Here is a 17,140-nt window from a genome sequence, read left to right on the forward strand (position 1 = left end):
TGTGGGGGAAGATTTGACAAACAAACAAATTAACCCCTCAAATACATATTACCATATGATGGATCGAATATTTTAAATTCTCGCTCAGACCGCTGATTGTAACACTTGAAGGTTTTATTTTAACATGAATGGACTTTCTCAACGTGACTCAGTTCTTAAGTATGTCGATGTTATAAAATGTGTGGTCAGTTTCCTCTTCGAGTATCGAGTACTTTTCGAAACACGTCATTTCGGTTAGTTTCACAGGCACTTGAAGATTTACTTACATTTTACGCGTCAATTTTATTGCGGCGTGAACGAATCTACGGCTTGTATTATAAAACGACTATAAAGAAGTTCTAAACTCAATTTTAACTTGAAAAAGTCAAGTTTCGTTCTCGTGATACGGGCGTATGAATCGTTCTTTTGCTCTAAAAAGGTCGGTAAAAAAATTGGACGCACTAATTGGATTTAGGCCCACTAACTTAAGTTGCTTGTTGATTCATGGCATTACGTGTTTACGATTTGCATAACTTTATAGCCGAAATCCGCGGACTTATTTCTTAGAACTATAGGTACGTTTAACGGGGCGTTCAAATGTCCGTATAAGGAAAACCGTAAAAAAATTGTGCCTACGCGCAGGCAAATGAATGCACGCGCAAAGAATGCTGTCGAGTTCCTGCGGCCAAGAATGTAGAAGCAAAGGTGCACTGCGTTAAATAAAGTCACTATTTAATGCATGTGATCCAGCAGGTTTCCCTACAAGGAAGTTTTACTCATTCAAAGCGCCAATAGTTTACATAGATTCTTCTAATAGCAAATGGAAAAACTTGGCATATAAAAAGTGTCGCTAGTTACTAATAGGCGATGCGAAATTTCTGCCAATTCAGTGCAAAAGTCAACGAATTTCTCAAAAACAAAAAACTTAGAAATCATGTAAAAATAAAGACGCAATGATATCAATAGAGGCGTGTGCGCAGGCCGTGAGAGGTTCTCACATGGCGCCGCGATCCAGTTACACCGCGCCTAACTGACGACTGTGAGAAATACGCCATTTTATTAGATTCACTTCCCGCTTCATTCAAACTGAGTGATAAACTTATAAAAAGTTAATAATATACCATGAGCTCTTTGCAAAAACAAGTGACTGGAGGAAAAGTAGAAGTTTAGGTCTTAAAGAGGACAATCACGATTTTAATTGTAGGTGATAAATGGTGAAAGATGTTATTTCTGTATTAAAGAACTTTAAACAGTAACTACTGTTTTTAAAACGCTACAAAGTGCATGATATTCATAGGGCGCTATTTTAAGTAGCTCTTGGTCACAAACTAGCACAAATGTCTTTGATCCACTACCGTCACAACCTTTCCTCCTATTTCGGCAAGCAGTTTCGTCACTGCCCCGGACCATTCAAGAGGCGGATCCTCGTATCTGAGATCGGTTAGTCATATTCTTGCGACAGAGACCTTGCTAAGACCAAACCTTTTCTCGGAAACTCTGAAAGGAGTTGCCATTCTCACGATTTTTGTGTTCGTAAGACAATTGTTTTAATAGATGCTTTGTCAGCGGCACTCGGTGGAGATGCTATTGTGATTTACTTTTGATATTCTTCGTTTCACAATAAAAGTTATTTTAGTCTCGTTTTTTGATAATTTCTAAACAATTTTATGCTAGTAAATTGACATGACATAAATATGCAGTAATCTTAAATAAATACTAATAAAGGTTACAACGCAATCAATTGTCATTAGGTCATCCTTATTATCTCTATTCTGCAGAATTCAACATCACATGTAACCTATAGTAAACCTATCAAGAAGTGCAATTCGCCTTCAAGTTTGATTAGGATTCACACTATTTCACACATTCATAAATATAATGACACAATATGTGGTTGTTATTTATTTTTCAACAAGGACAATAGCAGAAAAGCGTGATGTAGTAATTATGTACAAATATGATTGATTGCTTTGACTTATTTCCAACCAAATAGATACAATTAAAAGTACCTACTATTAAGCCCAATGTCCAATATGGAGCTTGCAATTTATATTCAGAAACCTTTTGACATTTCCTGATACCTTTATCAAGTCACAAAAGGTCTACAGTGTATAATAAACGAGTACCGAGACAAACTATTACGTGAGCGGGTAAAAGTCTATAGCGAGAAGTGGCGCTATCGACAATCGCGAGAAGTGAACTATAGTTTCGCGCATCAAAGTGTGATGAACTCTCGCAACCGAGATTGAGGCATGTTATCGCGCTAATCGATTTTCTGTGTGCAATGACTTATTGAATTAAGGCAATAAACGATTATGCAAGGTGATAAAGAAAAGTAGATTTAATGAAGATATTGGTTTTGGTTATTGTGCAGAACTATGTACCTTGGGCGAGAATTTTGTCGCGGTCAATCGGTAATGCGGTGAACTCTCGATTTGACTGGTAGGGTATTTGAATACAATGATAAAATTGAATTAACCGATTATCCGATTAGAAATATAACGATCTGCTACGGAGATAATAAACGTCTAATAGGTTGGATTTTGGATCTATAAATAAAGCAGTTTGATAGAGACCTTAATATTTGATAGAAACCTTAATTACCTTAAAGGCTAATGAATTCATTCAAGAGTTTACACGCGGAGTCAGGGAATTCAAGAACCGCGTTTAAGATTTAACTTAGCTGGGCAAATTGAACATTGGTGATCTTTTATCGTTGATGAGGCCTAATTAAATAGATTTGGCAGTAAGTCAGGCCTAATGTGAGCCAGTTCCACTTTCAGACAAGTGTCTCGGTGCAGGTAAGCCGTGGGAGGGGACCGCATTACGGAGGACAATGAGGCTGGGTGACAAACAACTGGCGTGGGTGTTCGCGAATGTTTACACGTATAATAAAGACAATGCATGCACAGGGCTGCTAAAGACAAAATATCCTGTGTGCAAAGCACCCATTAAAGAGTAAACAAACACATCGCACCCTTAATAATGAATGGGCACAACTCCAAAATTCAATTTTTTGGGAAAAGCCAAAAAACCAATCGGCGGATCGCGGTTTTTTACATAATTGGCTCTAAAATCTTTATTTTATCAGCTACAACTTTCAAATTAAGCATACTTCATCACTGGTATCTGTTATATAATTTGACATGAGACATTTTTGAAAATATTGATTATAAGTATGTAAAAAAATTGGTTAAAAAAAATTTCAAAGTTAGGCCTTTATTTTACTATTTCTGTTGTTGTGATTTTGGGTATTACTTGTACTTGTGCCCATCTAATCCTTAGGCTGAATTGTTTTATATGGCATATTCCCTAATATTGCTCTCTAATATTTAAAAATAAGTGTATTATTCGATTTTTATATTGATTTACGCCCAATAACATTGGGGACAGTTATTGTGCGGTATAGTAGCTTATAGCCAATTCANGTAGTTACTAGTTTTATTGAATTTTCTACAACAGTACTGATCCTCATTCAGTATGAGTAGGGTGCTGAATACTAGAAAATTATTAGATATGTCGAATTAGATTAAAATAAAGACTATTAGCTATTTCTCTGAGAAACCCGACATGAAAATAATAATTTTATGCATTCAAAATATTTTTACTTAGATAGATAGGGACTCTTACCCTATAAAAAATATGCTTTTTATCAAATAAAGAAAAAACCTACAAAAACTTTTTCTGTAAGGTTTTCTGTTATGGATTTGTTCAGGATAATCACTTATTAAAGTCCAACAGCCAATACCTTGCTATCTTTTTTTAAACTATCCTGCTGTCCTGGTGGAAGGAACCGTTCTCCTTGTCCCTTACTATAATCACCCACATTATGTGGGAATCAGTTCAAATGGCTATTGTAAAAAATACAATTTAATACTCAAATTGGCGTGTGTAATTTTTGAAGGATTTTAGCAACCAATTTTGAACACAAGAATATCTATTCTGGTGTTCTAACATTCCCCAAAAAATATTTTACTACTAAAGCACCTTAGCCATGCTTCAGATTCAATTTGTGTTATATGGTTTACAAATACAGTCTTTTATAAGAGCACGGATTTGCAGTCCATCGAAGATAGCTGCTTTTAATTTTTCCGTACTCATCATCATTTTGCTTTTGATCATTTTAGTGATTAGAAAGCTCAATACATATCTTTGGCCCTCCAAATAGAAGCCCTTTACGTCCTGCTTGACTTCAGTATTGCAAAGAGTCTAGGTACACAAGGTTTACGACGATATTGGACACCCAATATTTATTATTTTGTACAATTTTTATCCCAGAGTATGCTTGGTTTGTTATCACAAACTCCGTGATCTTTTTTCTTTGCTTTTGTGTACAATATTTGCCACATATTAATAAAAACTGGTGTTAACACAAGATTACATTACGAACTCACATTTTTAAGACAAAAAGCACTTTAGAACTTAAATTTAGACAAACTGAAAATTTCAAGGTCTAATAGCTGATCAGTAAAATTGTAGTAACTTAATACGTGAAAAGATAATTTTAAAATAAATTCGATGTATCCTCAGTCCTCAGAATCTGAGTGATTAATTAGCATCAATTTATGTGACCGTAATAAATTAAAGAATATAATTATAAATTATAACACTAACATATTAAAGTAATTCACCTTTTGGCTGACTAGTGCGTTTATTCATGAAATAAACAAAGAAAAAAGCCAACCCGAGCCCCGAGCGAACGTTAATAGCCTTAACACGTAGGTATGTCTCTTATTTTATAAATCATTAGTTTATTTGTCGGGAAGTATTTCATAACCACCGCTTTATTTCTTAGCATCGCGATAAAACATTCTATAGGCTCCTAATCAACCAATAGGTATGAAAATTAATACCAAGAAGCAAATTACTTTTATAGGAGAGTTATAAATTTAACTACAAACACCCATCCATGGTCCGCCTAACTAAAGTTAAAGTTATATTTTATAATTTTCTATGATTAACGGGACTTTATCAATGTAATAAAAATGAAAATGTAACATATTATTAGAAATATATGGAATTAATTAGACTTAGCTCACTAACACTTACTTAAAAGTTTGTCACACAAAGGCACAACTCCAAATTGGACCACAGTCGCGGGGGCCGGATTCGACAAATATCGGCATGTCTCTGATTCAGCCCTTCTAGCGGGAAGATAGATGAAAGTATGGAAGGGGCACAAAATGTAGAACTCTTTAATCTGATCATTGTTTTCGATTTCTGTGAAAGCCATCTTGTAGAACTGACGAAAATATGCCTCTCTAGTACAAAAAGTAAAAAACCAAAAATTTTGAGTTGTGCCCCTATATTATTAAGGGTGCGACATGCTTTGTATCATAAACGCGTCAACATTGTCGTTCTTGCAGGTGACTATAGTTCTTCTAAAGTGGTAGATCTTCAAATAAGGTTTGAATGCAAGAAAATCCTGGAATACGTTGCTTGCTTGACTGATTTGGTAAGTTATTGACTTGCTAAAATCAATAGCTCATATTCGAACCACCCATTGCTGTAATGTAGAAAATATTGCTTTATTAGGGTGCCGGCAACCCTATTGCTACCGAATAATAGCGTAATTAGTGACGCATTACAACAACTGTTCCATGTAGAGGCGTCAAGTTGCTGGTAGCGTCGCTATCATTACGAAAAATAGATTAGACACGATCCTGATGCATATTGCAGAGCCTATGTTGTAATACATAGGCGCGACTAAGGCATATAGCCGGCTTTCAATCTGAATTTTCCACTATGACTATGCCAGTGAAATCTAACCAATTATGTTAAGTGTGTCAAACCACCTAATTGATTTCAGTAGTTTCGCAACAAAACACAAGCAATTTATTATTTCAATACATCGAACCGCTTGACCCTGAAATGCGCCGTTCTCGTTTACTTATTGCAATAGGTACTTGTCAGACGAAATTTAAATAATCCATGTATGTATATTTAGTATGCCTTAGAGCCGTCGTAGACAAGGCGAACAACAAACCACTTCACTGCACGAAGTCACTTCCAAGGATTCCAATGCGCAGATACAATGCCGATCACTTGATTAATAAATGGTAATGATTGTCACTGCACTGTAAGCACTTCACTGGCGAATCTGCTGAAAAGGCGATTTCAGCGGATAATGCTGTGTGTTTGTTTGTCACCGATTTGTTATCGAACGATGTAAGATCGAGCGTCCACCCGCGGCAGTAGTGAGACGGCGTGTACGCAGCGAGCGTAGTGACAGGCTGCGCGAGAGTGTGCGACAAAGATAAGCGACGGAGGCTTTGGCGCCAAGCCGCCCGCGCGTGGGTGCGAGCGAGACGCAAAAGAGGTTCATGTGGGGGTCCGGTTACGTATTTTCTTGATATAAACTTATAGCACAGATTAAAGCTTTTGTAGAGCTTAATCCCAATTAAATAATTCGCAGTTTCTTGTGCATCGTTCGTTCGTTCGTTCGTTTCAGCCAATTGACGTCCACTGCTGGACAAAGGCCTCCCCCAAGGTTTTCCACAATGAACGGTCCTGCGCTGCCCGCATCCAGGCTCTTCCCGCGACCTTTACCAGATCGTCGACCAGAATTGCTAAAATCAAGTGGCAGTGGGCGGGGCACATAGCTCGTAGAGACGATGGCCGTTGGGGCAGGAAAGTTCTTGTGCATGTGTAGCAGAAAATCATTAATGACGTTACTATAGGTAAGTTTAGATTTGGAAAGTACATAATTACGGTGTCTGAGGAAGGCTTCAGTTCTTTTTCAAAAGCTGCTCATGGCCATTTGGATAATGAGGTCAACGAGTGAGCGAATTAAATGACTTTGCCATTTAAATGTGTTCACCAGTAAGTAGGTTATTCAAATGTGATTTATGGAAATCAACGTTACTTATACGTTTTTAACTAGACTCAAAGCTTTTTATTGTCACTTGACTTGTATTGTATTTTCACCGTTGATCTTCACAAGATTATTTTAGACCGATTTGAGCACTGATTGAGCACAAGTAATTAAGACTCGTGCTAAGCCGGCTAGGCACACACAGTACCTATCTATAGTACTTAGTTCTAAGCTCTACCGGAGCATCGACCGAGCGGCCATCGCGGCGACAATCTCTGTTGGTCACACTTCGATATCATAAAGCGTTCTTAGAAACAATTGTGTAACGCAATGACACAGAAAAGGTCTAATGAGTTGAACTTTAAAATAGGATTGGGAACAGATTAGAGATTAAAGTGCAGTGCTGGACGGTAGCTGTGTACATTAAAAGATTCATTGAACCCAGTTTGTTTTATAGCAATTTAAGGAAAGTTATTTATTACCTCGATTAATGGTAACTGCTTTTGATTATTAAGGTACTTACTTAAATATGCAAACAAAAACTGACCAAACTAAAAACGAAACCTCAAATTATCGCTCTTAAGAGAGTTACAATAAAGACCTCATCCATTGAGGATGTTCACCATTATATTAATGAGATGGGCAAGCAAACCGGATCTTTAATTCGTCTTGTATCATATCACATTAATAAAGAACTGAATAGGTCGTCGAGTTCACGGGCAGCCGTTTCTGCAACCCGACGCGGGCGCATCCAGGCGTGACGTCGCGTCACAGTGATAACGTAATGCGATGCCGTGTTATCATGTGATGCATTTCTTCCCACTAACGGTAAAGGAAATAGGGTCGGGTTATCGTTCGTGCTACTTGTCTTGAAATTAAGGTGTCGACACAAGTAACGGTTAACTTGAGAGGATAATTAATGCGATTGTGCGGTTATTAGACTGACATTTATTTTAAAGCAATGGATCGCAATTTATTAACTATATGTATGTAATTAGTTGATTCAATGCGGTACTTGACCTGTACTATTTTGTAATTATGCAATCACGTACGCGTTAATCGCATATGTCGTTATGTGATTTACCAACGACTAACGGATACCTAGAATAGTGTGGCTGTAGAGTACATATATTATACAGTCAGTCATTAAAAGTAAATTAGAAATAAGTCGTTCTACCGTAAAGCTTGACTGAAATTGATTCCTGAAATCCTGAATTATAGCCTGTTGTTTTGTTTTTGTAAGTTTCTGTGAAAAACTGCCATCCATCCATTCTCACAATAACTTGTTTATACATCAATTCGCTTGTCCCTCACAAGTCTATCTGAATGAATACCCATCACGGATTATCGAATGTTTTGAATCGTTCTATCGAGGTTGCTCACACAAGAGCTCGTTAGATGTTCAGCAATCGCTGGCAAATGTCAGCGTGCGTTTGCGCGTGTTTACGAAATAATTGCAGCCGACAGCGCTAAGCGTTCATTACATGTAAAATTGGCCCCATAAGTACTACTTGAAGCTAGGAAACTTAAGCTCTAAGCTCGGAGTTGTCATTATGTTTTTGTCCTTTCGGAGTGTGATTGAGGCAGTAGAAGCCATTAAGGTATGTAACTGCATGGCAATTGAGCATAACGTGCATTGCATTTAGTTTGACATTTTATTTAATGAACTATAAGCATATGACAAGACATTATTACAGTTACTTTCTGATGAAACATATTGGTTAGCCACTACTATTAGCAAACGTCAGAAAAAAGTGTTACATTCAAACAGGACCTTATTTTTTCAATCAAAAATTTTCAATGCGTCTTATAAATCTTCAATAAAATCAGGACAAATGTGTAGAACGAAACCGTACCTATAAATAAAAAGCCGATTGTGCACTATTGAATTGCGTCGACATACAAAACCGAGCGGGGGTGGAACTAATAGATGTCACACAAAAGAACTGTGGGAGACGTGCGCGAAAGTATGAACTTGATCTTAGTAAAAAGTTTTTGTTGATCTTGGCCTTTGAACACATTAACGACAAAGCACCTGCGACTTCAGTTCACACGGAAACTAACATAAATTGCAGTTAAACGTCTTTGCCTCAGTGGCCACTCAATAGATGGCCTGCCGGCTTCATCAATAAATAATGACTTGGCCCATTGAGATTGTTAGAGCCTTGGTGTTATTTTCTTGCGTTAACTGTGAATATGTTGGACGTTAAACGTTGTTCAGATTATGACCTATGAGTTATAGTAATGCAGACTTTAAAATTATTAACAGTAGAAAACAGAGTTTATTTTACTATAGGTAGGAAATTATTTGTATCTATATGGACACATTTGCATCATTTTCAACTGGATCATAATAAATATAATTAAAGTATCAAAACATATAATTTTCTGCTTGTTAAAGATTTATCGTTCACCAAATTACCGGTATCAAGTGATATTATGACGAATCGATTCCGATGCAATCGCAAATCGATTTTCGATGTCATCTCGATGTGTCGACTTTCGTATGTGTCCGCGTCCCACTTATTCAACCTGTTCCAACCACTAACCAAACCTGAATATTCACTTATAATTAATCCACTGTTTTAGTGACAGGTTAATCGGTAATTTGGTTCGAGTTACTCGATACTTCTCACTGAATTACTAAAGTTTCGTATAAAACTAATTAGAGCAACCTATTATCTTTAGGATTTATGATTTTGGTAATGAGAACCTCGAGTTTCTTAAATTTTATAAAACAACATTTTCATCTTGAAGTTTCAAACAATTTTAATAGTAGTTATAGTTTCGAGTTTTCATGTACATACTTTTAAAAACGTCTTCAGGGAAGTGCTTAAGGTGCCACTAGCTCATGTTACGATAGATCGAAAAGGCTAATAAATATGAAATGATGGAGTTTCGTCAACACAAACTTAGAGACAATTGCAGTAATTATAGACAACACCAAGCAATGGCATAACACCTTGCATTCCACAGCCCGGCCCCTCACCGCGGGTGAAGGTTGAAGGTAGAGTCGGATTCAGTAACAATAAAGCAATATTGCAGTACTGCAACTTCATTAAAAACAAGTTAAAGACAGAGACAATCTTGGAGAAGAGTGTACTTTTTCTAAGAATGTAATTTTTAAAAGCTTAAGTTTCCGCAACTGGTTGCCCTCAAGCTCTGGAGCTTGAGGGCTTTTGCTCAAACTCGGTGATGTAAGAACTCCATTAACCATTAAATTTTTTAAGCATTTGCCATTTAGTGGTTCTTTTAACTGCTTCTTAATTGCGAAGATTTACTTTAAGATAACCTATTGAATTTACAAAATATATAGGTACGAACATTTGGGTCAAATCGATGATCACGAATTAAATTACATATAAATAGGAGAACAGCTGCATAGCATGCTAACTAATATACCTACATTGATCAAGAAACCAGCTTTAGGTACCTATCCAACTGTACACTCAATAAAACATACAATGTAAATTAATAATACCTATTGATCAACCCTAATGTATCTTTCAGGCACATTTTACTAAACCAATTCTTGGTAACTTCCATTGCTAACTGCAACTTTGCGTAATATTGGCGTTCATTGTTTCACACGAACTATTAGTAACTATCAATTTAGTTCTTTACTGCTATAGCAACAATTAGGAAACAATGATGGGGGGAAATAATGTACCTAATGGGGGGAACGCATCTCACTTATTCCGAATGTGTGAAGGTCGATGTTGCAATGGAATTTTTGTGGTAAACAAAACAATGAATAACATTTTAAGATGGAAAAACAAACGCAAATAAGAATAGCGATGACGAATGTTGAAATCAAAACTACATTCTCTTTATGTTTGTTAGACAGAAGTCCTTTAACTCACCTTATAAGGTATTCATTTATGCAAATCTCAACACGTGAGCAAAAAGTAAAATAAGGAACTACCTAGTAATCGTATAAACAGGCAATATTGATAATTTTTTTAACATGATTAAAAAACTAACTACGGAAGGCTACTAACTAGGTTTGACTAGAAGCTCTACCGGACCGTAACTACTAAATAAAAATGTAAATAATAATGGATGTTACATAGCAATCATCCTTGACAGTAAAATAACAGAATGGGAAAAACAAATGCCGCTCGCGTGTGTCAGATGGCAATGACATGTGCATCGATGACTGACGTTCGGCACTTGCACAACACGCAGTGCGTACAATATGTTCGCACAATCTTGCGGTTGATAAATGCCTACATTTTTGCCGATAGTAAAGAGAATACAAACATAAGATGTGAAACATAAAATCAACTTGTTAGAAACAAAAATCCTTCGTCAGTACAAAACGTTTAAAATAAAATAACACCTGAAGTCTGAACAAAGACAAAAACTGAAAATATCTTCCTGAAACAAAACGCTATCAAACGCCCGCATAGCCTAATTTCAATACCGCTGTGTTACATTACCTTCGGTTCAATAACGTAAAAGTTATGTTACAAGTAATAAAACGATTTCTTTTTAATCTATTGCTCTTAAAAGTAAAAATAAAACAAAGATTCCCGCCCACACGGCTGCCTACACCTCTATGAGACGGTGACTGTAGGGAGCCCTTAATTACTCAGTGAATCAAGTGGTAGATGGTCCCAGTGTGATATGACGTAATTCACCTTTATTTATGGTCTAGCACTCAACAGATTGGAAGGTGTCTTACCGATTACGGCGATTAGTAGGCAAATGCGTTCGAGATGATTAAGAGTGGAAAGCACGGGCATTTATTTGAAAGATATGATAACGATGATCATTTGAGATTAAGTTTGAAACTACTTAACATATTGAGAAAGATTTAAAAAAGTAATCGTTAAATACCTTGGTAAGAAAGGCAAAACATAGTGGTTTAATTGCTCCTTTGTTCGTGGCTAGAACTTTGAAAATTATTTTAGTCGAACATAGTGAACCCCAAAGCTTTCAGCTATCCAAATATGAAGAAAAAGCTTCTGAAAACACATAACGCCACGAAAAAGGTACCTAACTATACAGATGGTACAAACGTGCCTAGTTTTTAATATCTTTATTTAGAACCCTTTTAGTGCCAAATTCTTTACCTCTTTTCTCTACCGAGATTGTCCATCTTTAAAAATGTTTTGCTCTTTTCAACCGACTTCAAAAAAGGAGGAGGTTCTCAATTCGACCCGTATGTTTTTTTTTTCTATGTTTGTTACGCGATAACTCCGCCAATTATGAACCAATTTGAACAAATCTTTTTTCGGCGTATAGGTAATACCTCAAGAGTGGTCCCATTTAAATTTAATAATAGAAAAAAAAAACCCCAAGGGTGGAAAATTGGGGATGAACTTTTTTATACGCAATATCTCCGCCGATTATAAATCAATTTGAACGATTATTTTTTTGTTGAATAGGTATTATCAAAAGGGTGGTTTCATGAGAATTTGAAGAAAATATTTCACCCCCAAGGGTGGAAAATTGGGGATGAACTTTTTTATACGCAATATTTTTAATTTTTAGTTTTTTTTTTGTGTTCACGCATTTGAAGTCGGTTTTATTTTTTTAAAAAGTTAATTATCTTCTGTGGATTTTATCACTCTCATAGCTACTTCTTGCAACGCCCTTCCACCAACGCGTGGTACCTAAGCTAACAATCTGATCTGAATTTGTCGTGCTAATTGCAGAGGTGGGCGAAAGCCTTGTTTGCTCTCGAGTGGGAGGCAGTGGGATAATGTGGAGCTGGATATGCCAAGTGCTAGCCTGACTTCATTAGGTAGCGGCTAATTTGACAAGCGTAAACTGTGGAGGCTCTGTTTTTGGTCCTTCCGTAATTTTAATTGCGTCAAAATAAACGTTGTTAAATAGGCTAATTTTCAGTGAGCATATGTTTCATATTAAAACCACAAATGGTCTCGTAACTACCTAATACCATTTAATTTTGGGTGAGCAGAATGCAAATGGCCTCACTGCCGCACGCTGTAGCATTTCTTTGAAGATAGGAGCAGATGACGAAAGGTAACGTGCGGAATCAGTAACTAAGTGCTATTTATAATAAAGTATGTACATTATATTTATGTATTACAATTCACACGACTGCCAATTTAAGGATGAGTTTGTGTTTGCGAAATAATCGCACACCATTCTAGCATCTACGTAATCAGACCCATCTCCGATTCCACACGAAACAATCAACTGTAATTCGTGGAAACACGAGCACTTGTAACAGATAGCATCTATTGTCGACCACAATGCACAGGATGCACAGTTCATAATGCACGTAAACACACTTTTTGCAATAACGCCGTTTGCTCCTACAATGGTGTTCTATTGTGAGCCCAATAAATAGATCTCTTCCTGCCATTTTCGTGGTGATTTGGAGTAATCGATATTCTGTTGTTGCGTACGTTTTTTGAAAGTACTTAAACCCAAGTAAGGGTTAATTCAAAACTGATCCCTATTAAACGTTCTTTTTAAAGAAAATAAGACAGTAGTTTTGCTTGAAACGAGTGCCTAAAAAAGATCACTTTTATGAGCTTTTAATACAGTTTGTTTAAGTTGGTTACGAAATCATGTAGACCCAAGAATTATGAGAACACATCGTAATGCTCTCAATTACAAAACGGTTTAAACAAAATTCGTTATTTGGTTTACGCAATTTGACTTCTCGGAAAAATATAACTGCAACTCATCAAACAAACAGTTGGCGTACCTACTTGTTTAACTGGTAGAGCATAGGGAAAATGCAAGTAATGCGCCTTTTTACCCGACTGCGTCAGAAGGAGGGTTATGTTTTTTAGAGATGCATGTTTGAAATATGATCGATTCAGCTATCGCAGCTCAGCGGTCAGAGCAGTCTACGGCGAGCGAAAAGTTACTTTAAAAGTTTTAATTTTCACCAATGGATTTTTACAAGTTTCACTAAATGAACAAATCTAAATACGAAAAGGAGAAACTGACTGACTGACTGACTGACATATCAACGCACAGCCTAAACGGCTAAACGTAGGCACTTGAAATTTAGAAGGGACGTAGCTTAGGTACCGTAGAGGTGCACTAAGAAAGGAATTCCCGAAATTCCCACGCGTACGAAGTCGCGGGCGGCCGCTAGTCATCAATAAATGTTCAGTTCAGGATGATTTTGATACCTACTACTAGTACTACGAATATTGGTCTCTTGACCGCAGATTATGACGCTGTGCGCGAGAGACACAGAACCGGTCCTGCAGCTGCGCGTGCGCCGCTATATCCGAACTCGTCGTACATCCAGATGGAAAAGTCCTATGCTATTTTGGGATGACAACAGATCATCAGTGTTGGATTGACCCTATAATCAAGGTGGCGGGTGCCAGCTGGTCCCTAGCCTGTGTACAACACTCCTATTCTTCCTACCTTTTGGCTGATTATGAACGTTTATAAATCAGTTTTACACGACGCAATCTAGATGCATATTTAGCTAGAGTATTGGCCAGTTTCCACCAGTATCGGCCAGGTCCAAATTTTATTTATTTGTAGGTCATAATATGATTTGCCTCAAACGCACTAGTCTTATACCAAGATACTTCCTTTCCATTCCTGAAATCTAACCTTTAATGGCTCTATTTAGTCTTTTAATAGCAATAATCAAGTTTTGTCCCCATCTGTACACCCACCGCGGGATGTGCGAGGCTGTGCTACACGTTTCGCGTGACACAAGCCCGTGTACTACAGCGGACGCATCAATTAAATCGATCCTACGATGTTCACGCATTAAACCGACATCGACTATTAGTAAAACGACCGCGGAAGTGGAATGCCTGGAGTAGTTAGTGTAAATAAAAAACATTCCGTTAAATTGCCACAATTATCGTTAAAAGTTTTGGAAATTCAAATTGTTGTAAAGAATGAGATGCTATAAAAATGATGCAAAATGGAAGATAAGTACATCTTAGTTATTTAAATAAGTCTATCCAATATTTTGCAAAACAAAATGTCGTAAGCTCAAAACATGGCAACACTTTGCTGCTAGAGACTCATTGCAATCTAATGAGATAAATGCCATAAATTCGATTACAGATTAAACATTAAGTAAATTATTCAATAATGTCATTATAAGGGTACTCCAGTCTCTCGTAATTTTCATTAGATTTAGAAGTGGATCAATAAGAAGGCCTCTCATGACTGCAATACGAGTATACCTTACTTTCACTGCACGTAGAATTGAATGCTACGTCGGATAGTATGATTAACGAAACCACTAATCATAGTTTTGGAAAATCATTTTCGATCAATCTCTTGCCTCGTGGTATGCTGTTAGCTCTAAAAATGACATATCTATACGCTTACTTAGTAAACCTAATGAATGTTAGCAATACAAAATCTGTGATCTAGCAACGAAATTGTTTGTTGTCAAGTAAATTTTTAGTTAATCTCCTACACAAGATAGAAAGGTACAAGTTGTAACAGTATGTATAAACGCACATTCTCTTAAGAGGATTTAAGCACTGCAAGCACCCTTCATGAGAATGTTATACCTTGTATAGGTACATGTAATTAACGAGAAACAATACATTTGGTATACGCAAACGATCCATTTAATAAAGTGGCACGTGTATGGCAAGTATATTTCTGTTTTATTTCAGGTGGATTCGACCAAACAAGAGTAAATATTAATCTCAGAAATCGTCAGTTTTGACATATTTCCCATACTGAAACTGTCAATGGGCCAGTTATACCAGGAGTATTCTCGGGTAAAAGTTTGGTCGTATCGGGTCTTATACGTTTTGCTTAAACGATTTGGCAGATAAAGTAATAAACACAGCCTCAGTTGTAACCAGATAATGCGATGTAGAGACGCAGATATACCTCTACAAAGGGAAAGGAAACAAAGGCATTGAGTTGCGACCTGGCTCGCTCTAGATTAGCTCTTGGGAGATTAGTTAATATTATACATTTATTTGGCGGTACATGTGTAATTATTGGCTAACTAATTGTGTTGCTACAGGATAAAGGCCAATATTACAAAAGGAAATCTACAATAGGTAGACAAACCCTTATTTTATATCATGTAATTACGGAATCATACTCTAAGCTCGATTTAATCAAAAGAATTTTGTGGTTGAATTCAAATTTTTACTTTTGGATCAACGTACTTATCTTGAATTATGTGCTATCGTTGTGAGCTTGTAATCATAAGTTTCATTATGTGTGTATGGAGGATTTGAAAAATATACTTTTCGGATTTCACTGGGTAGTGAGCGTTAGCCAATTAGTGCTCTATTCCCGACTCTTAGCGACAAACATTACACCCTTTTTACTTTGTGGTTGCAAGTTATGAACTATTATTATGAAACAGCTACAGATATTAGTTGAAACAGTGGTGTAACGACTACCAGTAATTGGCTGGCCCAGTTTGCATGCGCCTGGGCACGTACCGCCGCGACACAGTTCGCGGGACGTGCCTAGATCAGCCTCGATCTGTCTGTACTTGGAAACGAGATACTTAACTCACTATGTGACAACATTTTAAAACAAAACGCTACCGACTTCCATTTTTGGCTGGATTGGCAAACAGTCGGCCCACGGCGCAAGAGCATTTTAGCTTAACAAAAATGCAAGACAGTTAACTCTACAATGTATTGTCTTGGCGATATTACTTACATAATTGAATAATGAAACTCTGAATCCACTGTTTTAAGTGGACGTTATATTTTATATGCTATTTAATTTAAATTACAATTGCTAAATTAAAAACATGTTACAAGCTTTCTGTATCTCAATGTCCGTGAAGAAAGTAGCAACAAAGCAAAAGTTTTAATTAATTAGCGACGTTTAATTTATTTAATGAACACGAGCAAACGCGAGTTCAAAATATTTCTCATTCGATTTTATTGTTTATACAAAAGACTGTTAATGAAAAAATGGCATAGGAATTTCTAAAAACGCAACTGTTTATTAAACTATAGTTTGTTTTAATTTGTGCCCCATTCTTCCGGAACTTTGGCCAACTTCTTTCTTGAGACCTTTTCTTATAGATATTACTCAATACTTTTTACAAAGAGCACAATAGTAGTTTAAAGCTGGTCATGGCTCTATGTCTGCTGGTTGAAGACTCTAGTTCGATGCGCGTCTGTGGCCTCGCAAAACCAATTCAATTTTCACGCCAGACCATTACACCCAACTGTCCCTGGTTCAGTGAGGTCAGACTCAAAGCTCAGTTGGTAAAAAATGTCTAGTATTTTTAGACCGTAGCGTAATTTTAAGACCCGCCAACAAGGGCTTTATTCGTATAGGTACCTGCCAAGGGGCTTATTTCAAAATGGGTTACTAAAGACACTTAAAAAAATACTACTACCTATGCTAATTTGTTTAAAAACGTAATATATAAAAACT

At 36.7% G+C, this 17,140-nt stretch overlaps 1 protein-coding gene across 3 annotated transcripts in view; it reads right to left on the minus strand.

Annotated features, from left to right (window-relative positions):
• ec (ubiquitin specific peptidase echinus) overlaps positions 1 to 17,140 on the minus strand; it is a 94,705-nt gene that overhangs the window by 11,376 nt on the left and 66,189 nt on the right. Inside the window, exon 1 of one of the 3 annotated variants that reach the window (XM_028317061.1) lies at positions 5,966 to 6,236. The exons of the other annotated variants lie outside the window; for them this stretch is intronic. The gene's annotated coding sequence lies outside the window, so the exon portion shown is untranslated. Of the gene's footprint in view, positions 1 to 5,965; positions 6,237 to 17,140 lie in introns of those variants that run through there. 3 annotated transcript variants of the gene reach the window in all.

The sequence above is a fragment of the Ostrinia furnacalis genome, unplaced genomic scaffold, assembly GCF_004193835.3.
Source record: "Ostrinia furnacalis isolate ACB-3 unplaced genomic scaffold, ASM419383v2 OfSCF6011, whole genome shotgun sequence".
Taxonomy (NCBI): Eukaryota; Metazoa; Arthropoda; class Insecta; order Lepidoptera; family Crambidae; genus Ostrinia; species Ostrinia furnacalis.